At 39.0% G+C, this 25,630-nt stretch overlaps 1 protein-coding gene across 1 annotated transcript in view; it reads right to left on the minus strand.

Annotated features, from left to right (window-relative positions):
• Nucleotides 1–25,630, minus strand: part of LOC132422370 (dipeptidase 2-like) — a 66,253-nt gene that overhangs the window by 1,082 nt on the left and 39,541 nt on the right.

A 25,630-nucleotide genomic window follows, 5' to 3' on the forward strand; every position in this document is an offset into this window, starting at 1 on the left:
GTCTCCTTAGGTCTTGGTATGCCACACCCTCCCTGCTTTTCTCTTCTTAATTTCTTTTGCAGACTTCTATTTCTAACTGAGGTAGGCCATACTAAATAAAGGATTGTTCTGGGTTTGAAGACTGAAAACAATGATGTTTTCATGTTGTTCACAGTGTACCCTAGCAGGTGCATTTGGGGTCTGAATGAGTCAGATGTGCCTTCATTTGTCACCACTCCCATGTTCTTGAATAAATGAAATCTGATTTTCCCTTTCATTTGACAAAGATTCTTCAACTCAGGAGTCAGGAAGATACCCATTCTAGCTTAGGCCAATCATGACTGGCCGAAATTAGGTAATCTATAATGTATCTGAACTTCATTTTTCTCCTTTGTTACATGAGAATGTAAACCTACATTTCACTGATGTTTCTTTCATATCTAATATTTTTAAAATATTTTAAACTTGTAGCTGAGTGACCACAGTGTGCTAGGCATAATGCAAAGAATTCAGAAGGTGGTAATTGCCACTTGACTCTGGAAGATGCTCACAGCATACTAGGGAATTAAATAAAAGCAAATATAAATAACCACAGGGATGTGTATAAATGTCACATGAATGGTATATACCCTACACTAAAGGAGATGTGTGATGGGAGAGGTCAGGTTTGTCATGGTGTTTCTTTAACGTTCCACAGTGCAGGAGGCACTTGAGCAGGGCCTTGAAGGTGACTGAGCTAAGCAAGGAGAAATGCATTCAAGGGGAGGAGACAGTATTAGTAAAATCATAGAAGTTACCCGTTTCAAAATTAAAGTCAGTCTTTAGGAACTGTCTGGATAGGGTGCTGCCTATACCACCACTAGACAGTAGATGTCACAAGTGAAATGAATTCTAGAGGGTCCCTGCTTTTTTTGGATAACTTGCTTAAGATTCACAGTTACAAATGCAGTTCCACATACTGAGATGAGGTCCACATACCACGTGCTAAATGCCAAGGGTCAGGAAAATAATGCATCTGTCATTTTCAGTTTATATAATAAGAGATTTGATTTTGCCTCCTCGTACAGAGTAGTGGATTCCTCAAGCATAGCAAAGGAACTTGGATGCTGGGAATACAGTTCCTAACATTATTGCTATAATATTACTTCTAATAACAATAATATTTCTAATTGTATAATTCATAATATTATAGCTGTTCAAAACTTGGATAGACTGCTGTAGTAAACTGGCCATCATTCCTTCACTATGACTGTTCTAGTGGAAAAGAGAGGACTGGTTATCAAAAATGGTGTAGAAGGGAGTGGTTGCATTGCACTGAAAGCTGTGTGTATTTTGACATGCACTTATTGAATGATTAAGGTTTTTTTGGTACCACAGGTGAATAGTCTCTGTCCTCAAGGAACTTAGAATTTAGTGGAAGGGGCATTTACCAAACAATAAACCATTACTCAGAGTACGACTTAGACTTTCTTGTTCCTTCATATTAAGGAAAGCTCTAAGCTAGGGGCCAAAGGAGAACAAGCCCAGAACCCTGAGACACAGAGTTTGCAAATAAGAACTGGATTAATTTACAAAGTTCCATGATTCATAGGATGGACCAGGAGATGAAGTTTTGGAAGTTATACTCAAGGTTGTGGTAATTAAAACATGGAGATTGGCTGAGGTCAAGAAAGAGGCTTAGAGAGAGAGAAGAGAGGGCTGTGTGCAGGACTTTGGTCGTTGTCCTAATCTTTGGAACAGGAGGAGAATAAGGATCCAACAAAATAAACAGAAGAGCCATTTGAGAAGAGATCAGGAAATTGAATTGTCACAGCTCCTTCTGTGATGATTTGATACCAAAATGAATAATTGTACCAGGTGGTGGGTTTGACAATTTAGTAGTAATAATGACCATGCCAGCCTAGTCTGCAGTCTCTCCTGGGTCGGCTATGTATAGCAGCAGCTTCAACTCTTCATGAGCCCTACTGCTATATTCCTTTTCCCCCTGAATAGGTGCAGTCCTCATTCAGAGCAAAGGTGCATTATCCCAATATTGTGGACATTTATTGGTTAACTTTTCAGCATCAGTTCCCTCCTGCTTTTCCTTCCCAAAGCATTCTGATTATTCTTTGGGTAAGTCATTTTTCCCTCCATTTTCAGCCATGTGGATTGTTTAAAATTGATCCTACCCTTCAACTCTAGAGTCACTCTGGTTGTAGTAATTGGTTCAGGGATGTGCATGTGACTAAATCCAAGTGGGTGAAATAAAATGAGATACTCACTGGGACTGCTGGAAAAAATGGATTTTGTTAACCCCTTCTGTACTTAGACCTTGCAGCCCAGAGCTGCCAGCTGCCATCTTAGATCTATGAAGCTTAAGTCAGCTTGAAATAGAATCAAAAGCAGAGCTGATAAATAGGAAAAAAGAGTCTTGGCCATGCTATTTGGGCCCTACATCAAGCTCCTCTTGAAGCTAGAGATATCCCTGAACTGTTTAGTTTTTGCTCAAATATCAATAGCTTCAATTTGAGTTTTATGTTATTTGAAATGTAAATAATTTTAACCAATACACTCAATAATACTTATGTCTGAGCGTGAATGGACTAATTAACCTGTCAGCTTCCCATTCTGCATTTAGGAGTTTTTGAGGCTAAAACTGAAAGTTGCTAACTTCCAGGGATAAAATCTAGTGATGGCTCCTCTGAGAAAAATGTCTTGGTTGAACCCAAGGGACGGTTTACCCTAAACGAAGGGGCCTAGTCTACAGTGGAGGAAAATAAGGATCCAAACAGCTTGTATGTAATCCCTTTCTTGGCACCACTTCACATTACCATTACATCCCCGTTAAGCTTACTTCTTCAGATGATTTTAGCACCTAAGCCAGTTAGAATTAAGATGCAGTGTTTATACCAGTTATGGTTTTTACTTGCCAAGAATAGTACCCACTCTAGTTAGTTCAATATATATATGTACATAAAAAATTCTAGAGTCCTGATTTTTGCAACTATTCACAAAACTGTAGTTACTACTTATGACTTCCTGTCTTCCAGTATCCATTACATATTCCTTTTATTTTATGACAGTACCTCAACTAGTTGGGGCCCTTTATCCAGTACTGTGACCCTGGATAAATCTACACTGCTGAATAAAACATATTCACTGGTTATGATATATATATATTACTCACTGTACTGTTGGCCCATATTTATTTGGTCTGACTCGAAGTGGGATGGGATAAAATTTAGAGTCCTGTTCTTTCTCTGCGAGCTTGGAACTGTCACACTGCTTTTCTATATGGAAAGAAGTGGTGACTGTCTCAGTGTTGTAATGCTTAGTTTAATGCATTTTATTCTTAGGAAAAACAACTTGGGAATGCACACAAAATACATGAATACCCCAGTTCAGTAATACTCGCCTATGAGCTACCTCTTGCCTATTGCCACTAGGTGACAGTCTTTGCAAATATTTTATCTGACATGACCGTCTTTCTGTTACAAACATTAAATTCTGTTGGTGGATATGGTTACCATTCTAGTTTCAGGCAGAAGATAAGCCAAATGCACGTATTTATTAGCACCTATACTCTCAGTCTTTTGAGATCATAGTTATTCCTCATCTGGATCATTCTTCTCCTCCTACTTAGTTTACTCCATGCCATAGAGTGAATTGTGTCCCCTACAAATTCATATGTTGAAGTCCTAACCCTCAGTATGACTGTATTTGGAGATAGGGTCTTTAGGAGGTAATTATGATTAAATGAGGTCATAGGAGTGGGGCCCTAATCCCATAGAATTGGTGGCCTCTTATGAGGAGAGGAAGAGAAAGAGATGTCTCTTTCACACTCTTTGTACCACAGAAAAAGGGCCATGTGAGAGAAGCATCTACAGGCCAAGAAGAGAGCCCTCACCAGGAAATGAGTGGGCCAGCACCTTGATCTTATACTTCCTAGCCTCCAGATCTGTGAAAAATAAATTCTCTGTTGTTTAAGTATTTCATTATTGCAACCCAAGCAGACTAATAAACACCATCTCATCCTTTTCACTAGAGAAGCCCTATGAGTAATAGTTAAGAATACAATACATGTTCTAGACTCAGCATCTGGGTTCAACTGCAGGCTCTGTTACTTCCTCTGGTTGCCTTTAACAAACTACTTAGCCTCTCTAAGCCTCAGTTTCCTGGAGTACAAAATGGGATAATCAAAGTATCTAATTCAGTAGTTTGTTGTATGGTTTAAGTGAGCTAATACTTTTTAAACCTTTAGCATAATGTCAGTAAATAGTAGCTGTTATTATTAAGAGCATTGTCTCAGCTCAAATGTGACTCCCTCTGGGACCCCTTTTCTGAATCCTTAGCCTAGGGCGTGTCCTCTGTGTACAGTCATATCAACTTGTGCTTATCCTTTGGAACAATTATAATAGTTTGTGGAAATTTGTGTAATTTATGTCTGCTTCCCTCACTAAAACTTAAGCTCTTTAGGATGGAAAAGGCCAATGTATGTTTTGCTCACTGTGGTTTCTCCCAGCAAGTGCTTGGGACATGCTAGATGCTAAAGTCAAGTTTGATGAATGAATGAAAAATGCAATTCATTGATTTAAATGGGGAATCTATAAACTCTCTTTGAAACATCAAAGTCAAGTAACTTGTAGAAAAAAATACTATTCTTAATCCTCAATGAAAAATGCTAAAAATTGATTAATCAGTTTACATGAAACAAATTACATGTCACAGAGACAGTACACTGAATAAATAGTTTAGGGTACTTGATACCCTCTGAGATTTTTATTGCTTCATTCACCTGTGATGATTTGTGTCCCTCATTTGAACCAATATTTCTTCATTCAGAATTTATGTATTGATATAATTTCTGTAATTCAAGCATTTTAAATTGTACTAGGGAACTTGGTATATAAAATAACCCTATTGGAGAGGCCTGCAAAGCAAAGACTCCTTGGCTAAAGTAAATGTTCACTTTTGTGTAAATACAGACTTCATGTAGTAAGTTCTCTTAAAGGAAGAGTCACCCTCGATGAGCTTAAAGTTTTAAAACTCATGTTTTCCTAATATTTTATTATGTCTTCGACAGGTTTATCTATTTCCTGCAAAACAAATCTGGCACATGTCATCCTATTAATTTTCCAAAAATAGAAAATATTAAAAAGAGTGGACATTTCCAGTAATCCTTAAAGTCCTTTGATTATGTAATAATCAGCTATGTAAGAACACTCAAAAGCACAGTAATAAGAAATGTTAGTTATGTGTATTTTAAAGATAATTTTATGTTTTCAAATTTCTCTCAAAATATGAGACATGAGAAAGTGTTTTGCAGGCTTTATATACCTTATGCAGACAGTAAAAGCTCCCTTTTTTCCTATCATGGTGATAAAACTTTAGGCAGCTCTGATATTAGATGTGATCCTTTCTTTGTATTAATCATTGTTTTACCATTTACTTGCCTCTTGTTATCAGGCAGGATGCTCAGACTCTGGCTTCATCACAAGTGAACCCCATCTACTCCCCCATGATGCACTGCATGCTGGCAGTATTTGGCTACTTTTGATAAATTGGTTAGTCTTGTGAAATACTTCCTTAAGCTCGAGTTCTGGAACTCATCAGGTGTCCTCTCTGACAGTCATGTCTTCCCTTGGCTCTCAGATTACCCCACCAGCTGGGGTAAGGCCCATATCCTCCCACAAAGCATGCTTCTTTGGAATTCAGGTCTGTTGGCTTTTGGCGCTAAAAAGCAATGCTCTTGCACTTTCTGTCAGATCAGGGCTGAATAATCTCTTGGGGGTGAGTAACCTTTTAAATGTTGGAAGACTAACAGTTTCAGGGATCAGTGTGAGCTTAGCAATTTGTAAGAAAGATCAGAGGAATACATGTCCCTTTTGACCATATTTGAATATAGCAAGACCCAGATTATTTTTTTTCCTTTTTGCAAATTAGTCTGGAGGTTGGCATCACACACTTCCCTCCATGCCAATCCATCAGTTTGTGCATAGAGCAAATCTTTATGTACAGAAGAAGTATGGCTTCTGAATCACACTGGCAATTAATCGTTATTATTATATATGACTGAAGCCAGGGAGTTACGAAAGGGTCTTGGGCGACTGTCCTCCTTCCACCTATAAAACTCCTGGCAAAGGGATTAATAGGCATCCTATAAACAGGCAGAGTTAAGCTCTTGAAAACAGCATACTCTTCGTAGGGTTTAACTCTCCCAGCCAACATGGGAAAAATAGGTTGAAAAAGTAACATCTAATTTATTCTTAAATATGGTTGGAAGGTTTGATTTCATTCCTACTCCCACAAAAGTAATTAGTACTGCTCCCATCCTAAGATATAGAGGTATATAAGTTTCAAAGAGTGGTCTCCAAACTTTGTTGTACATTAAAACAACTGAGAAGCTTTTATAACTCCTGATGCCTAGTCTGTACCCAACACTAATGGAATTGAAATGCCTAGGAGTGGCTGTTGGGCATCAGTGGTTTTTAAAGATCCCAGGGAGAATGCAATATGCAGTAAAGTTTGGGAACCTGGGTTAAAACAGTCACACTCCCTGCCACACTTCAGCTTTCCTCCATTGCCTCTTTAGCTCAGTCGTTCTCAATCTGACTCTCATTAGAATCACGAGACATCTTAAAATATTCCACTCTGATCCATTTGGTCTAGGGCAGGGTGTAAACATGAGAAATGTTTAGCTGTTCCTCCAGTGACTAATGTACAGCCGTGGTGGAGAATCACTGGGCTAGCTGATCGTATAAAAAGGTAGGGTAAAGTGGGTCCTTTAGCCTTTTTCTTTCAGTTAAGAGCTTTCTACGTTTTAAAATTCCTATTCACTAGCTTTGTTGAATGAATATTCTTCTTCAATTCACCAGGCTCTAAAGTCCAACCATTTTCCTGAATCCGTTGGTAGTAGATTACCCGATAAAATACAGGATAGACAGTTAAATTTTATTTCAGCTAAACAGTGAATAATTTTTTTGTACAAGTATGTTCATGTGGTATTTGGGATGTATAATAAAAAAGATTTACTGTCTTCTGAAATTCTAATTTAACTGGTGTCCTGTATTTTTATTTGCTACATCTAGCAGTGTTAATTGGTGGGAGAGCATGGCTAATTCTTGGAAAAATTAGCAGCTGAATTTGGGGAGAGTTCCATCATTTTAATCTTCAAGGCTTATGGCCTTTTAGCTCTTATTCCTTCTAGTTGCAGAAGTGGTAGATAAAAAGGCATGAGCAATTTGGGAATTAAAAACTATTTAAGATCCCCCACTGAGCCAGGAAGACCCACATTTCCCTTTTACTTAGAATGTCCTTGGGTGATCAGCAGGGGAGGAGTATAGGAGAGGTGGGGTGTTATTGTGCAAGAAGATAGAATATAGAAAGAGGTGAGGACCTGAATATTGAGTATATGCTTTGGTTGAAGGAACCTAGTTCACTCTCAAAAGGATTGCCATTTTGAGCCTTTTCTATGACTTTCAAGTACTTCAGACTTGCTTTTTTTCTTTTTCTTTTTTTTTTTTTTGCATCTTATTTCTTTTTAATCTACCTGAATATCAGATGCTTGCTGCTTTGGCTGGAGTTGAGATAGTTTCCTGGTGAAACTCTTCTCCTAGCTTACTGAGTCTGAACTGATGGAAAGTTCAGAAGTCCCTGGCAATCTTGCAAGAACCCCGTAATCTCAAGAGGCTTCCCAAGCAGTCTGGATGCCTTTCAGCGTCATCCTCTAGGACCGTTCACCACTAGCTGATTTCTGAAATTTCCTTCCTCCCCACCATCCCCAAATAGGCCTTGAACTGTAAATAAAAGTCATAGGTGTGTGTATTTCTTGGCCAATAGCAGACTCTATACAAAGTGAGGAGTGAGATTTCATGAGAATTCCCAGAAAGCAGGTGTTATAATGACTTTACCAAATTTGAGCCTGACATTTTGATGAACAACTCTTGAGCACCCCTCATAATTTCCTCTGTGGAGGAGATAGGCCAACAAGTAATATGTCAAATCCTCCTTTGCGGGTCCAAGTTTACTAATGGAAGGAGGTGAAACAGGTGAAACACATTAACTTTTAACCTGTTAACAATGATTGTTTTCACTAAGCATTAGATGTTTAAAAGGGAAATGCTCGCTGGCAGAAAGGAGACAAAAGACAAAGGGTGATAGGAAGGGGCTGAAAGCTGGCCTGCATCATGGAAACATATTTGCAAGCCAGCTGGGCCCACTTTGCGCAGATGTTTTATAGGAATGAGAGGGAGGAGCAAGTGTTCTAACGTTAGACACATCAGCAAAGCAGTGCAATATTTCTTTGCATAATGCCCCTTTCTTGTGGTTGGAGGTAAGGGAGGGAGTGGGGTTCGGAGGCTTTGGGATAATTTTATTGTTCAAATTGAATTCAAGTAAATTGCATACATTGATCATAAGACTTTTTCCCAAGTTCATTTAAAAGGGATTAATTTACATTTTAGGATACTAACTCTGTTAAACTAAAAAGCTGAAAACCAAAGAGCTGTATGTCCAATCATCATCAGCTATTTTATTCATACGTGAGAAAACACATAGCTGTTTGGAGGAAATACTTCCAAAATGGATCTCCTTGGGTTTAAATGTTGAGCATCTTTTAGGGCAATGCAGATGAAGCTCTCTCTTCCCCAGATGGTTGGCTTGGTCTTCCACTTTTTGCCTGAATGCTTCAGTAGCATGTCTATGCAGCATGCATTCCAGAATATGGAGGGAGTCAAGTTTTCTATACATGCTGGAGGTTTGCAAATTGGTGGCCCACAGTTGTACTGTTTGGCCCACATAGTTCAGGGGAAAAAAACCCAAAAAACAAAAAGCAACTTTGAGCCAAAATTAGAAACTTGGAAATTTACACACACACACACACACACACACACACACACACACACACACACACACACACACACACACACACACACACACACACCTACATCTGGATTGCTAGCTTTTCTTGAAAAATCAGAAGATTTGGCTATGCTGTGCTCACATTCCTCCTGCCAACAATCTGGTGGATCTTTGTCTTTTTCTGGGCACACATTTTCCAATTCTCCACAGCCCCTGTCACTCTATCATTGGGTTTATTCATTCAGTGAAATGGGACAGATATAAGGAGACATTTATACTACCTATTTGTATGGTTCCTATATGCATTTGAGTTTGCCATCCATGATACGAGGCAAGACTAGATTATACCATTGCTCCAGTGTCCTCCAAGCTTATTCTGTGATTCTTCTCTTCTCTACAAATGGAGTTCTTAATATTGTTACAGATTAACCGATACTTTGCTTGAGGAAAGAACTGGACTGTACTGCAGTTTTTCTTTTTGTTTTTTAACATCTTTATTGGAGTATAATTGCTTTACAATGGTGTGTTAGATTCTGCTGTATAATGAAGTGATTTATCTATATGTATACATATATCCCCATATCCTGTCCTCTTAGGTCTCCCTCCCACCCTCCCTATCTTACCCCTCTAGGTGGTCACAAAGCACTGAGCTGATCTCCCTGTGCTATGCAGCTGCTTCCCACTAGCTATCTATTTTACATTTGGTAGTGTATGTATGTCAGTGACACTCACTTCTTCCCAGCTTATCCTTCCCTCTCCCTGTGTCCTCAAGTCCTTTCTCTACGTCTGTGTCTTTATTCCTGTCCTGCCCCTAGGTTCTTCAGAACCATTTTTTTTTTAGATTCCATATATATGTGTTAGCATACGGTATTTGTTTTTCTCTTTCTGACTTACTTCACTCTGCAGGACAGACTCTAGGTCCATCCACCTCACTACAAATAACTCACTTTCGTTTCTTTTTATGGCTAATATTCCATTGTATATATGTGCCACATCTTCTTTACTCATTCATCTGTTGATGGACACTTAGGTTGCTTCCATGTCCTGGCTATTGTAAATAGAGCTGCAATGAACATTGTGGTACATGACTTATTTTGAATTATGGTTTTCTCAGGGTTTATGCCCAGTAGTGGGATTGCTGGGTCATACGATAGTTCTATTTTTAGTTTTTTAAGAAACCTCCATACTGTTCTCCATAGTGGCTGTATCAATTTACATTCCCACCAACAGTGCAAGAGGGTTCCCTTTTCTCCACACTCTCTCCAGCATTTATTGTCTGTAGACGTTTTGATGATGGCCATTCTGGCCGGTGTGAGGTGATCTCTCATTGTAGTTTTGATTTGCATTTCTCTAATGATTAGTGATGTTGAGCATCCTTTCATGTGTTTGTTGGCAATCTGTATATCTTCTCTGGAGAAAAGTCTATTTAGGTCTTCTGTCCATTTTTGGATTGGGTTGTTTGTTTTGCTGTTATTAAGCTGCATGAGCTGTTTGTATATTTGGAGATTAATCCTTTGTCCATTGTTTCATTTGTAAATATTTTCTCCCATTCTGAGGGTTGTCTTTTCGTCTGGTTTATGGTTTCTGTGCAAGAGCTTTTATTTTTTAATAAATATTAAAATATTAAATAACTTATTTTAAAAATAAGTTTATTTTTGTTTTTATTTCCATTTCTCTAGGAGGTGGGTCAAAAAGGATCTTGCTGTGATTTATGTCAAAGAATGTTCTTCCTATGTTTTCCTCTAAGATTTTGATACTGTCTGGCCTTACATTTAGGTCTTTAATCCATTTTGAGTTTATTTTTGTGTACGGTGTTAGACAGTGTTCTAATTTCATTCTTTTCCATGTAGCTGTCCAGTTTTCCTAGCACCACTTATTGAACAGGCTATCTTTTCTCCATTGTATATTCTTGCCTTCTTTATCAAAGATAAGGTGACCATATGTGCATGAGTTTATCTCTGGGCTTTCTCTCCTGTTCCATTGACCTATATTTCTGTTTTTTGTGCCAGTACCATACTGCCTTGATTACTGTAGCTTTGTAGTATAGCCTGAAGTCCGGGAGCCTGATTCCTCCAGCTCTGTTTTTCTTTCTCAGGATTGCTTTGGCTATTCAGGGTCTTTTGTGTTTCCATACAAATTGTGAAATTTTTTGTTCTAGTTCTGTGAAAACTGCCATTGGTAGTTTGATACGGGTTGCATTGAATCTGTAGATTGCTTTGGGTAGTATAGTCATTTTCACAATGTTGATTCTTCCAATCCAAGAACATGGTATATCTCTCCATCTGTTTGTATCATCTTTAATTTCTTTCATTAGTGTATTATAGTTTTCTGCGTACGGGTCTTTTGTCTCCTTAGGTAGGTTTATTCCTAGGTATTTTATTCTTTTTGTTGCAGTGGTAAATCGGAGTGTTTCCTTAATTTCTCTTTCAAATTTTTCATCATTAGTGTATAGGAATGCAAGAGATTTCTGTGCATTAATTTTGTATCCTGCTACTTTACCAAATTCATTGATTAGCTCTAGTAGTTCTCTGGTAGCATCTTTAGGATTCTCTATGTATAGTATCATGTCATCTGCAAACAGTGACAACTTTACTTCTTCTTTTCCAATTTGGATTTCTTTTATTTCTTTTTCTTCTCTGATTGCTGTGGCTAAAACTTCCAAAACTATGTTGAATAATAGTGGTGAGAGTGGGCAACCTTGTCTTGTTCCTGATCTTAGTGGAAACGGTTTCAGTTTTTCACCATTGAGAATGATGTTGGCTGTGGGATTGTCATATATGGCCTTTATTATGTTGAAGTAAGTTGCCTCTGTGCCTGCTTTCTGGAGGGTTTTTATCATAAATGGATGTTGAATTTTGTTGAAATCTTTTTCTGCATCTATTCAGATGATCATATGTTTTTTATCCTTCAATTTGTTAGTATGGTGTATCACATTGATTGAGTTGCATATATTGAAGAATCCTTGCATTCCTGGGATAAACCCCACTTGATCATGGCTTATGATCCCTTTAATGTGCTGCTGGATTCTGTTTGCTAGTATTTTGTTGAGGAATTTCGCAACTATGTTCATCAGTGATATTGGCCTGTAGTTTTCTTTTTTGTGACATCTTTGTCTGGTTTTGGTGTCAGGGTGATGGTGGCCTTATAGAATGAGTTTGGGAGTGTTTTGTCTTCTGCTATATTTTGGAAGAGTTTGAGAAGGATAGGTGTTAGCTCTTCTCTAAATGTTTGATAGAATTCGCCTGTGAAGCCATCTGGTTCTGAGCTCTTGTTTGTAGGAAGATTTTGAACGCAGTTTCAATTTCAATGCTTGTGATAGACTGTTTATAGTTTCTATTTCTTCCTGGTTCAGTCTCGAAAGGTTGTGCTTTTCTAAGAATTTGTCCATTTCTTTCAGGTTGTTCATTTTATTGGAATATATTGCTTGTAGTAGTCTCTCATAATCCTTTGTATTTCTGCAGTGTCAGTTGTTACTTCTCCTTTTTCATTTCTAATTCTGTTGATTTGAGTCTTCACCCTTTTGTTCTTGATGAGTCAGGCTAATGGTATATCAATTTTGTTTATCTTCTCAAAGAACCAGCTTTTAGTTTTATTAAACTTTGCTATCATTTCCTTCATTTCTTTTTCATTTATTTCTGATCTCATCTTTATGATTTCTTTCCTTCTGCTAACTTTGGGGTTTTTTTGTTCTTCTTTCTCTAATTGCTTTAGATGTAAGGTTAGGTTGTTTATTTGAGATTTTTCTTGTTTGTTGAGGTAGGATTGTATTGCTATAAACTTCCCTCTTAGAACTGCTTTTGCTGCATCCCAGAGGTTTTGGGCTGTTGTGTTTTCATTGTCATTTGTTTCTAGGTATTTTTTGATTTCTTCAGTTATCTCTTGGCTATTTCATAGTGTATTGTTTAGCCTGCAAGTGTTTGTATTTTTTACAGTTTTTTTCCTGTAACTGAAATCTAGTCTTATAGTGCTGTGGTCAGAAATGATACTTGACACAATTTCAATTCTCTTAAATTTACCAAAGCTTGATTTGTGACCCAAGATGTGACCTATCCTGGAGAGTGTTCCATGAGCATTTGAAGAGAAAGTGTATTCTGCTGTTTTTGGATGATATGTCCTATAAATATCAATTAAATTCATCTTGTTTAATGTGTCATTTAAAGCTTGTGTTGTCTTATTTATTTTCATTTTGGTTGATCTTTCCATTGGTGAAAGTGGGGTGTTAAAGTTCCCTACTATGATTGTGTTACTGTTGATTTCCTCTTTTATGGCTGTTTGCATTTGCCTTATGTATTGAGTTGCTCCTGTGTTGAGTACATAAATATTTACAATCGTTATATCTTCTTCTTGGATTGACCCCTTGATCATTATGTACTGTCCTTCTTTGTCTCTTGTAATAGTCTTTGTTTTCAAGTCTCTTTTGTCTGATATGAGAATTGCTACTCCAGCTTTCTTTTGACTTCCATTTGCATGGAATATCTTTCTCCATCTCCTCACTTTCAGTCTCTAGGTCTGAGACTTTCAGTGTCTGAGTGTCTGACACTTTCAGTGTCTGAGACTTTCAGTCTCTCACTTTCAGTGTCCCTAGGTCTGAAGTGGGTCTCTTGTAGACAGCATATATATGGGTCTTTTTTTTGTAACCATTCAGCCAGTCTTTGTCTTCTGGTTGAAGCATTTAATCCATTTACATTTAAGGTAATTATCGATATGTATGTTCCTATTACCGTTTTCTTAATTGTTTTGGGTTTGTTATTGTAGGTCTTTTCTTTCTCTTGTGTTTCCTGCCTAGAGAAGTTCCTTTAGCATTTGTTGTAAAGCTGGCTTGGTGGTGCTGAATTATCTTAACTTTTGCTTGTCTGTAAAGGTTTTTTTTTTTTTTTTTTTTTTTTTTTTTTTTGTGGTACGCGGGCCTCTCACCGTTGTGGCCTCTCCCGTTGCGGAGCACAGGCTCCGGACGCGCAGGCTCAGCGGCCATGGCTCACATGCCCAGCCGCTCCGCATGTGGGATCTTCCCGGACTGGGGCACGAACCCGCGTCCCCTGCATCGGCAGGCGGACTCTCAACCACTGCGCCACCAGGGAAGCCCTGTAAAGGTTTTACTTTCTCCATCAAATCTGAATGAGATCCTTGCTGGGTAGAATCTTCTTGGTTGTAGGTTTTTCCCTTTCATCAATTTAAATATGTCCTGCCACTCCCTTCTGGCTTGCAGAGTTTCTGCTGAAAGATCAGCTGCTAATCTTATGGAGATTCCCTTGTATGTTATTTGTTGCTTTTCCCTTGCTGCTTTTAATATTTTTTCTTTGTATTTAATTTTTGATAGTTTGATTAATATGTGCCTTGGCGTGATTCTCCTTGGATTTATCATGTATGAGACTCTGTGCTTCCTGGACTTGATTGATTATTTCCTTTCCCATATTAGGGAAGTTTTCAACTATAATCCCTTCAAATATTTTCTCAGTCCCTTTCTTTTTCTCTTCTTCTTCTGGGACCCCTATAATTCAAATATTGGTGTGTTTAATGTTGTTGTAGAGGTCTCTGAGACTGTCCTCAATTCTTTTCATTCTTTTTTCTTTTTTCTGCTCTGTGGTAGTTATTTCCACTATTTTACCTTCCAGGTCACTTATCCGTTCTTCTGCCTCAGTTATTCTGGTATTGATTCCTTGTTGAGAATTTTTGATTTCATTTATTGTGTTGTTTGTCATTGTTTGTTTGCTCTTCAGTCCTTATAGGTCCTTGTTAAACGTTTCTTGTATTTTCTCCATTCTATTTCCAAGATTCTGGATCATCTTTACTATCATTACTCTGAATTCTTTTTCAGGTAGACTGCCTATTTCCTTTTCATTTGGTCTGGTGGGTTTTTACCTGCTCCTTCATCTGCTGCATATTTCTGTCTTCTCATTTTGCTTAACTTACTGTTTTGGGGGTCTCCTTTTTGCAGGCTGCATGTTCGTAGTTCCCATTGTTTTTGGTGTCTGCCCCCAGTGGCTAAGGTTTGTTCAGTGGGCTGTGTAGGCTTCCTGGTGGAGGGGACTGGTGCCTGTGTTCTGGTGGATGAGGCTCCGTCTTGTCTTTCTGGTGGGCAGGACCTCATCTAGTGGTGTGTTTTGGGGTGTCTGTGAACTTACTATGATTTTAGGCAGCCTCTGTGCCAATGGGTGGGCTTGTGTTCCTGTCTTGCTGGCTGTTTGGCATGGGGTGTCCAGCACTGGAGCTTGCTGGTCATTGAGTGGAGCTGAGTCTTAGCGTTGAGATGGAGATCTCTGGGGGCGCCTTGCCGTTTTATATTACATGGGACCAGGAGGTCTCTGGTGGACTAGTGTCCTGAACTTGGCTCTCCCACCTCAGAGGCTCAGGCCTGACATCTGGCCAGAGCACCAAGACCATGTCAGCCACACAGGTCTCACCAGACAGATTCCTGGAGTCTTCCTGTCTGAAGTGTTCAGAAGGGCTACTGAAGGAGGCTGGGGTGACAGGAAGCTGGGGCAGCTTCCTCTGCTCAGGTATTCCTCCAGCAAGGCTGCTGCCAGCCACCATGCCTTTCTACTCTGTTTCTCCAAATATGAGATTACCCAGCTGAGAGGAAAAAAGGCTGTACTATAGTTTTAAACGTCATTTCTGCCCTATATCAATTTAGTCTTCTTAGAGCGTGAATGAATTTGTGACTAACAGAATAACTCTTAAGTTGATTTTCTTCTTTGGCTGTGTTTTCACTGATGGAGAATTAAAGTGATCATCTGGATGAACTCATCTATGAATAGAAAACAGAAATTAGTAATTTGCGTATCAGAGGTGGTTGCTTGCACAGGTCAAATCTAGCAAAGAAATGCTCAACTGTTGATTCTAATCACCTAATTCAGAAAACTTTAACACAAGAAAGGACTTTAGGGATAAAGTTCAACCCCTTTATTTTACAGATAAAAAACTGAACTTAAGAGAGGTTAAGCAACCTATTCTTTTTTGTGGGGGAGGGTGAGCCTCTGTTTCTTCTCAAGAGTTTTGAATCACCCCTTCCCACTCCCCTCTACGCACTCCCTGGTGCATTTGAGACTAACATCTGATCCCTAGAGTGTGGGTGGTAGTGAAGAGAAGCACTCCTATTTGTCCTGTGCACCTCTTTCTTGCTTTTCATTTAGCTAAGACCTAGCTGGAATTCTTGATGAGACAAATCTGCTATGAGCCTTTTTCTCAAAGAGCCCCTTTTGTGCACTAGGCTCTCACTGTCTTCTATTTAGGGAAGAAGAGTAAAGCGGTCCCTTATATCAACAATACAAAATCTCAGCTGGGTAATTACAGGAAATACTCAGAGTCTCCAAGTAGAGTTACCACAGGTTTGGCTTAAAGCAACCTATTCTTAATCACACTATATGCTGGCAGAGCTGAGACCCAAACCCATTTCTTTTGATTTTAATCAAGGCCAGTGTAAATTATATTATCCTTAATTGACTCTAGAATTATATAGATAGTTTCAGGTTTATTTGTCAATTTTCATTGTTGCTTACTGTTTACTGCAATAAGCATTATTTACAACAAAAATTATAAGAACATTGCCATAACTGTGTATATAATGATCAGAGTCATGTATGATGCAATGATAACTCATTTCACAGGTACTTATCTTAAAAATATGAAGATAACCTTTAATAATGAAAAATTTATAATTCATATTTTAATTAAAAGGCTTCCAAACAGCAGGAAATGCTACCAGTCATTGTCTTTGCATGACTTTAGATGGCTTCTCCCATTTCTTTTCTTCCTTATCTGTGTTCCAAATTTTCCATACTGAATCTGTATTACTTTTATAATTGTTAGAATTTTTAAACAGTTACATAAAGTAACAAAAACAAATCCACTCTGATAAAGACATGAAGCATTTATGTGAAATTAAAATGTTCTCACACCTCATTCATTCCTATGAGTGGAATGTAAAGACCGTTTCCTGTGACTCAAATACGTACCCAAAGAGAAAGGATTTGACACTTTCCCACAGTGAAAGAAAAATGTCTGGTGGCTGTGATTGCAAGGGACATGTGCTGAGGACTGCAACCTAGGGTGCATTCCGGGCTGATTAACACCGACGTTGAAATTAAAAATCCAGCAGTTCCATCTCCTTCATTATGATCCCCTCACAGTATCTGACTAAGCGACTTAGGCCAGTCTTCTGGGATGGACTTTTATTTTCTCAGAAATTATGAAAGCTGAGAAGAATTTGAATTTTGATTTACCTTTGTCTAGTGTTAGGTAACTTAAAGGATAGCACCCGACCCCTCTCACAAAGGCTACTGCAACAGCTGCGTGGTTACCAGGGGAAGAGTTTACTTGGAAGGAGAGAGGATATACTTCTTTATAAGTAATCTGTTTTTACCACTCTTGTTTCTGGGAAACCTGATACATACAATGCACTATGAGTATTGGAGGTCAAGTTCCGACTGTGTTTCCATTAAATATTTGACTGTGTTATGTGTTACTGTAATTGACTGAGTTTGCGACCTGAGTGATTAAGGAGCCTATCTGTAAGGAGCTTAGCTCTCTGTCTCTCTTCTCTGCCCTCCTCTCTATTTTGAAAATATTAAGTTTTAAAATCTGGTTCACTCTACTTTCTCATCCCCTTAATCTCAGTATTTCGATTTCTTAAGAAGGTGAAGCATCAGAGAACATTGCATAGCTCAGTGTCGATGAATCAGTTAATGCCCTCAGTCCTTTAATGTCCTTTCTGCAAAGCTGGGGTGCTTGGGGGAATACTGTTGACAAGTAGATCCAATGTTTTGTGTCTGTGAGTCGAGAACTATTTTACTTACTTTCCCTTCATTTTGGAAGGGACACAAGCCCATTTACAGAAAGATATTTTAGGAACCCAGAGAAACAATTTTAATTCTGAATCTCAATAAAATATTCCATAAACTTTTTGTATCAGCAGTTCACTCTTAGAGGGACCACTGTCTTTTTTAAATTTTGGTATGTTTCTAGATAAGTCATGACCTCTTTTAACTTCTAAATCATCATGAAAACATACACACACACACACACACACACACACACACACACACTCACACACACCCTACCTCTCCTTAATCTGCATCTATATACTTTCCTGTTACAGCTGGGATGTGGCACTCCTGCTGCTGATGGAGTTGGAAGATCCCTTCAGGCAAGGCCCAGTGACATTTCACATGGCATAGGTATGAAATCCCCTCCCTCCTGTTTCCCCACTAATTATTTTGGTAAATTATACTTTCTCACTTCCTCAGAGCCGGGAGTAATAAACCATGGCTTCAGGCTGAGTAGCTGAGGCTCTGACACACAGACAGGGGAGTGCTTAAAAGTGACAAAGAGCCCCTCAATTTAGAAGGAAGAGTAATTCAAAAATCCCAGGCTGCTCCATGCACTTCTCAGGTCATTCCTGGAAACAAACTTTCATAGTCAAAATCCCCCTCACTCATGAGTCTTTTTGCTTCTCACCCTGCGATGGTGCAGGTGTAAACTAAAGGACATTTACAGTTGAGGATGTTGGTGAGGAAAATTCCAAAGGGGAACTTTACCACAAGTTTTGGCGTCTTTTGAAAGTCTTTAAAAATAACTTTCAAATAGTCGTTGGTTTAAAATGCCAGTTATAGTTTAAAGCACTTAAGGTACATTATATTTCTTAGTAGAAGATATAGAAAACCCAGTGGGAAATAGGTTGTGCAATTTAGTCATATCCCTGACTGAGTATGGGGTGTTAATTGTCAATATAATGTGCAAATTTAGGAGGAAAAAACTTGGACAGGCAATGGACTGAAAGAACATGACTAGGGAAGCACCCAGCTCCAGAAGTCCCAGCCTGCCACCGTGGAACGGGTAAGTCCTGCCACTAGAGAAAGGCAAACCTTGATTCTAACCTCAGCTTTACTTCTTTGTTAGTGAGTGGTCTAAGAGTGGAGGCTTTGTGTGAAGAGGCTTTGTGTGTGTGGATGAAGGCTCCACACTTCATGGATCCATATTCTGCTTTCTCTGCTTATTCTGTGACACTGGGCAACCTCTTGGTGTTTCTCATCTCAGAATGGAGATAATAATATCACCTGGTGCATAGTGTTTGATGATTAAGGGGATATGATATGCAATGTGATTGGACAGGTGCTGCCATGTTGTATGTCTTTAATAAATATTAGCCATCATTGCTAAATGTGTCACCTCTGCAAAGGCCAGTCATGTGACTGGTCCCTATCTCAATGTCCCCATATATGAGTGAAGAAGAGAATTATTATAAGGATTAATTGAGAGCATGTGTTTTGTTAATTTAATTTTAACCTTTTTATTTGAAAAATTTTAAACACACACAAAAATAGAGACTATTGTGACCTCAGTTTCCAGTTGCAAATGTAAGGAGCTTAGAAGTCGCACTCTATCCTAACAACAAATAAAAAGCTGAACAAACTGAAAAATTAGCAACTCTTCTTGGATCTGTAAAAGAGGGTAAGCCATAGGAAAAACTGTTGCCTCCAAGATTGGAGAGACAGACAGGTGAATACATGGAGGCACGGCGTTTTGGAGCAGAGGCTCACAAGCAGGTCTGTAACTGATGGATTGCTGGAGGCTCAGTGTGGACAAGTCTGAGAGTTAAAAACTCCCAGGGGACCCAGGAATGGGGGGCGGGGAACCAAAATATTTTGAGATTTATCACCAGGAGCTCAACCAGGTTCCCATAGTAAATATCAGCAAAAATCCCCTCATGCTTCCAGCAGCAGGGGAGAGAGGAACCATTTTGAAATATGCCAGAGTACTGTTCTTTAACAAGGCCTGCCCTCAGGAGAAACTAGTTAACCAGAGCCTAACCAGCACCTAACCTGCTGGGATATTATCAGAGCCTAACTAACCTGGAGATGAGAAATACTCAACTCCAGCCTACTCTAGCCACTTTGTCCCACCTAAGTGGGGAGAAAAAAATGCAGAAACATTTGTCAAGTTTACAGTGCAGAGATATAGGCTCACTAAAAGACAAACCTGATCATAGGACGATAGTGCATTTCCCCTCCCCTCACACCTCACCACCATATTACAAAAGGCCTATTTACAGCAGTATCCTTTACCTGGTATATCATGTCTGGCTATCAGGAAAAAGTTACAAGGCATACTAAAAGTAAAAGAAACAAAAAAACACACCTAACAATTTGAAGAGACAGAGCAAGCATCAGAATCAGACATGGTAGGGATGTTGGAATTATCAGACTGGGAATTTAATACAACTATCATAATATGCTAAGGGCTTTCATGGATAAAGTAGATGGCATGCAAGAACAGATGGCCAATGTGAGATGGAAATCCAAAGAAAGAAACAAAAAGAAATTTTAGACTAGTGTAAATACAGTGGACCGTTGAACAACATGGGTTTGAACTGTGAGGATTCACTTATACATGGAATCTTTTTAATAAATACATGCTATAGTACTACGTGATCTGAGGTTGGTTGAATCCAAGGATGTGGAACTGTGGATATAGAAGGCCGACTGTAAAGTTTTACACAGATTTTCGACTGCACTAGGGGTGGGTGCCCCAAGCCCCGCATTGTTCACGCGTCAACTGTAACCCCACGTGCCCATCATCAAGGTTAAAAAAAAATTTATTTTATTTATTTATTTTTGGCTTTGTTGGGTCTTCGTTGCTGCATGCAGGCTTTCTCTAGTTGTGGCGAGCGGCGGGTACTCTTCGTTGTGGTGCGTGGGCTTCTCATTGCGGTGGCTTCTCTTGTTTCAGAGCACAGGCTCTAGGCATGCGGGCTTCAGTAGCTGTGGCTTGTGGGCTCTAGAGCGCAGGCTCAGTAGTTGTGGTGCACGGGCTGAGTTGCTCCACGACATGTGGGATCTTCCTGGACCAGGGATCAAACCTGTGTCCCCTGCATTGGCAGGCAGATTCTCATCCACTGCACCACTAGGGAAGCCCCATCATCAAGTTTTAACAATGATTATTTTTTGTTTCAACTATTGCCCCATCAATTTTTTCTAAGACTTTTTGACAAATTACAGACATGATATTATTTTAACCGTAAGTTCTTCAGCATGCAGGTGCAGTAGATTGTTTGAAAGATGGGTGGGTACAATAATTGTGTGTGCAACCTCTTTGTAAGGTGACATTGTGGCTCCTCCCATTAGGAGGTGGAGCCTGTTTCTGGTTTTGTGACATGCCTTGACTAATGAATGTGGCAAAAGTGATGTTTTGTGGGATTCCAAACCCACATCTTGTAATTCCTAGATAAACGAATTGTTCAGATGAGCCCAGTCCAAGTTGCTGACCTTATAAAATTTTAAGTAAATAACACTACTAAGTTTGGGGTGGTTTATTATGCAGCTATAGATACCTAACACAATGACATGTTTTTTAAATTGCCTAACACAGGTCTTCATACATAACAAACAGATTGATTTTACCATCCTGATCAGGAGACTGAACTTACAAGGCATGAAACATTTTATAACTCTGAGGAAGAGTGTCAGTGTGTTAGGGTCAGTGTGGAAATAGTATTTTATGATATTCATTCGAACTATGAGCCTTCTGTGGCTGAATTGGATATTCCAGCTTAAGATCCAAGGAATGTTGATCCTTGATCCAAGCTTTATTGGTTCATGGTCTCTTTTGAGAATCTGATAGAACTTTTCCATAGGAAAAAAATGTGTGGGTACACAGCCCTCCCCTCTGCTACACACACACACACACACACACACACACACACACACCGCCCCCCCCCCCACACACAAGTAAAAGTTTGTTTACATCAGTCAATGTATGGATACAGTTGAGAAACTCTGACCTTGGGTGAGCAGATCCAATCCCCGGGCTGCATAGTTAACTCTAACCGCCAAAGAATCTGTGTATGACTATTTGCCAGGTATTTGTTTCCATTGCTATTGCTGTTGCAGCTACTGATGAATGAAGAGGAACTGTTGGTATGGGTTTCAGGCTAGATTTCAGGTTTAGAGTATGAAAACTTCTTGACCAGTGCTTGGTTTAAACAGATTTGTTTCAAAGTCTTTCAAAGCTTTAAGAACATTCTTCCTACTCCCAGCCCAGACCTTCCTTTAGCCTGAGCTCTGTCAGACAGAATGTTCTAGAACTTGACAGCTCCTCAGCAGCTGCCCTTTAGCATGCTGTTGGCACTGTACAATGTGCCGGATGCTTATGACTTGGCTGTGTGTGTGTGTGTGTGTGTGTGTGTGTGTGTGTGTGTGTGTGTAAGAATCCCCTAGGGAGGGCTTTTAAAAGATTCAGCTATTCAGTCTTTATCTTTAGAGACTCTCATCATTAGTATGGAAATTGAACTCTAGAATCAAGTCTCTAAGCTCTCCGAATGATGCTGAGGCAAGTGGCCCTAGGAAAGGGTTTTGAAAAAGCTGCCTTAAGTGACTTATATTCCCTCTAAAGATGTACAACAGGAACACTTAGTAAAACACTTAGTAAAACAGTAGAGTTTCATCCTTTGTCTCTGGCAATTTGGGACAAATCAAAATATAATCAAAATTTAAAAAATAATCCAATAGAGGAGCTTCTCTGGTGGTGCAGTGGATAAGACTCTGTGCTCCCGCTGCAGGGGACCTGGGTTCGATCCCTGGTCAGGGAACTAGATCCCACATGTATTCTGCAACTAAGAGTTCGCATGCCGCAACTAAAAGTTTGCATGCCACAACTAAGGAGCCGGCGAGCCGCCACTAAGGAGCCCGTGAGCCACAGCTAAGGAGCCCGCCTGCTGCAACTAAGACCCAGCACAACCAAATAAGTAAATATTTAAAAAAAATAATCCAATAGATAATTTAATAACTCATTCTCATTCAAAATAATTTTCTTCCTGTTTTTGTTCCCCATCTTTTCACTATGTCCCTTTTTATAGGTTTTTCTAAGATACACATCTCACAAAGGCTGAAAATTTCTTTTGACTAGATATTGCTTTCAAACTGAGAAAATTTTGGTAGCATTCATTGAGAATGTAAAAAGAAATGTTTGGAGAATTGTCAGACTCACTTTCTCCACTGGAGTCTTTTAATTTAAAGAGCATATAGGCCAACCAACACCTGCAACAAAAAATCAGTTAAGCCTTGAAGGATACAATCAAGTAATTCATTAAACAAACAAACAAAAGGAACATGAATGGTTAAAAATATTTTTCAGTTTTAAACTTCTTTACTGATCAAAGAAATACGTATTTAAAGAGTAATGGGATTTTTCCCTGACCAGTTTGGCAAAAATTAATATTCGGTGTTGGAAATGGTATGGAAAAACAGGCAGTTTTGTGCACAGAAAACAGGCACTGCTACCTGGCCTGGAACAAGTTTTCAGAAGGGCAGCTTGGAAATGAGTGTCAAAATTTTAAATGTGGATACCATTTAGCCCAGCAGTTATATTTGATGGAATGTACCCTTAGAAAATTATTGGACATGTGTCCAAAGATGTATTTCAAGGATATTAATGGATGGGTCATTTATAAAATCAAATATTTTAAAACAACATATCTACCAATTCAGGATGATGTAATTAGTTGACACATTTCCATACATTAAAAATAACTGACATTTACTGAGCACTTACTATTTGCCTAACGCTGTGCTAAGTTCATTATAGGCATTAACTCATTTAATTTTCACAACAATCCTCTGTGTAGATAGTATTATTGTCTCATTTTAAAGATGAGGAAAGTGAGGCACAAAGAGGTCGAGTTACTTGCACGAGGTTATGCAGCTGGTAAATGGTAGAGTTGGGGGTGACACCCAGGCAGTCTGGCCTGAGTTTGTACTCTTAACCCCTGCATGTGGAAAGTAACACAACAAATATGTGGAAAGAAGACAAGGATATATTCAGTAGAGGAAAGTAGATTTCAGAAGAAGCTGGTATAGTAACAGAAAGAATGGAGTAAGGAAGGAAGAATATATGTAGAATGCTTAGAAAAATGTTTGAAAGGACGTATACCAAATTTATTATATCAGGGGTCACTTTTAGGTGACTTTCACTTTCTCTTTCATAATGCCTTACAATCTGAGATTCTTGTTCAATTAGCTTGTATTTCTTTTACAGTTAGAAAAGGCAGTTTTAAAAAATTGACCAACTTTTAGCCATAATTTGTTTTGATAAATGTTGAGGCATTCCTGTTTGACTCAAATGGTATTGGTTTTCCCAGCTAATGTTTTCTACAAGCCAGTCCCTTCAAAATTTCAATTATTCAATAGTTTGATGTTCGTTCCGTACCTATATTTTAGCGGAACCCTTGTTATTACTATCCTGGGAACTGTAATTAAGGAGATATGTAGGGAAATGAAGGTGTTATATTGAAATAATTATAATAGACATGGGCACTTGGCTGTCCCAAAAGCCATCGAAGGGGTTTCCACCCTGCAGGCTGGAGATGCTGGATACTCACTTTTGCAGACACCTTTGCACCTAGAGTTGGCCGTGTGACACATGAGACCAGTGGGGCTGGCTGCTGCATGAGCTTCTGTCAAAAGATTTGTTTTCCCGGTAGAAAGATCCAACCTAACTGGCACTGCTCCCCTCTCTCCCAAGCTGTTCAGCCAGTTGTGAGGGTCTGTTTTTTGCAGTTGTAGCAGCCATTTTGTGAACTTGAGGATACCAGTGAGGGAAAGATCAAGAGAGAGTCTTACCCTAACAGATGGTGCTGGTGAACCAAACCCAGCGGAAGCCTACCTCCAGACTTCTTGCTTTGTGGGAAAAAGAACACCTTATTTGTTTAAGCCACTGTTAACTCTTGTTTTAGTTGCACCAAGCATATTCCCAAGGGACACAGTGCTCAGAATGCTCGGGTATTATTCTTTCTTGCATTTAAAAAATGTTTTCTGTCTTACCCTGCATAAAAATATTTTTGAATCATTTTAGTGGAATCCTGAAAGATGAAAACTAGAACTAAAATTAGAACCTACTTAGAATTAGAGATCATCTGGTTAAATTTCTTCTTTTTACATAGAAAAAAATAATTTTTTAAATTGTTTTTAGAACTTTGCATGGTGACACTTTCTGATGGCTGTTTCTGTTGACTGTTAAGTCATAAGTCATAAGGTATATGAAGTACAAGATGATAGACTATGACCGTCCTACAGCATCTCAATAGATAGACTGCCTGACAAGAACTATGTCTGCTTTTTACCCTGAGCTTGGGAACTGCTGGCTGATGAATTCACAGAAGATATGAATGGAAGAATGCTTGCTTAGTGTGTTAGTAGCTGTTCTTCATCATAGGCACTTAAACAGTCATTTTGTTGGATGATTTTGGTCACTGATAGAGGCTGAGATGTGCAAGCCTATGGCAGCCAGCACAGCAATGAACTCATTATTTTTGTCAGAAAGGTCAGCACAGCCTCTGCTGGAACATCTTTTTGGGATTTCTGTATCACTCAGAGCTAATGGGTCTGGACTTACCACTTGTATTTCCAAAGTGGATTCCAGTGGTATAGTATCATTTTAGACTGAAGCTTAAAAAGGGAGAAGGTGGACACTGAGGTCATAATATAGAACCCTATCCACAAGATGTTTATTCTAATAACTGCATTTGAATGTGTACGAAGGAGATCTTTTCCTCCTGGCCAAGCCATAAAATGACCCTAAAAAATCAGAAGACAGAGCTGTATCCTAAACACTTGTGACTCAGCTCTCAGCCCAAAAGTCACCTCCAGTGAAACATTCCCCGATCCCTCAATCTGAGGCAGACCCACAGCCTCTCTAAGGTATCTCACTCCATTTTAGTTTCTTCTAGGCACTTATCACCATCTGACTGTTATTTTGTTAATTTTGTTCCTTGTTCAATGTCTCTCTCCCCTTTCTATTTTTTCCACATCTTTATTGGAGTATA

The sequence above is a fragment of the Delphinus delphis genome, chromosome 3 (assembly GCF_949987515.2).
Source record: "Delphinus delphis chromosome 3, mDelDel1.2, whole genome shotgun sequence".
Classification (NCBI taxonomy): Eukaryota; Metazoa; Chordata; class Mammalia; order Artiodactyla; family Delphinidae; genus Delphinus; species Delphinus delphis.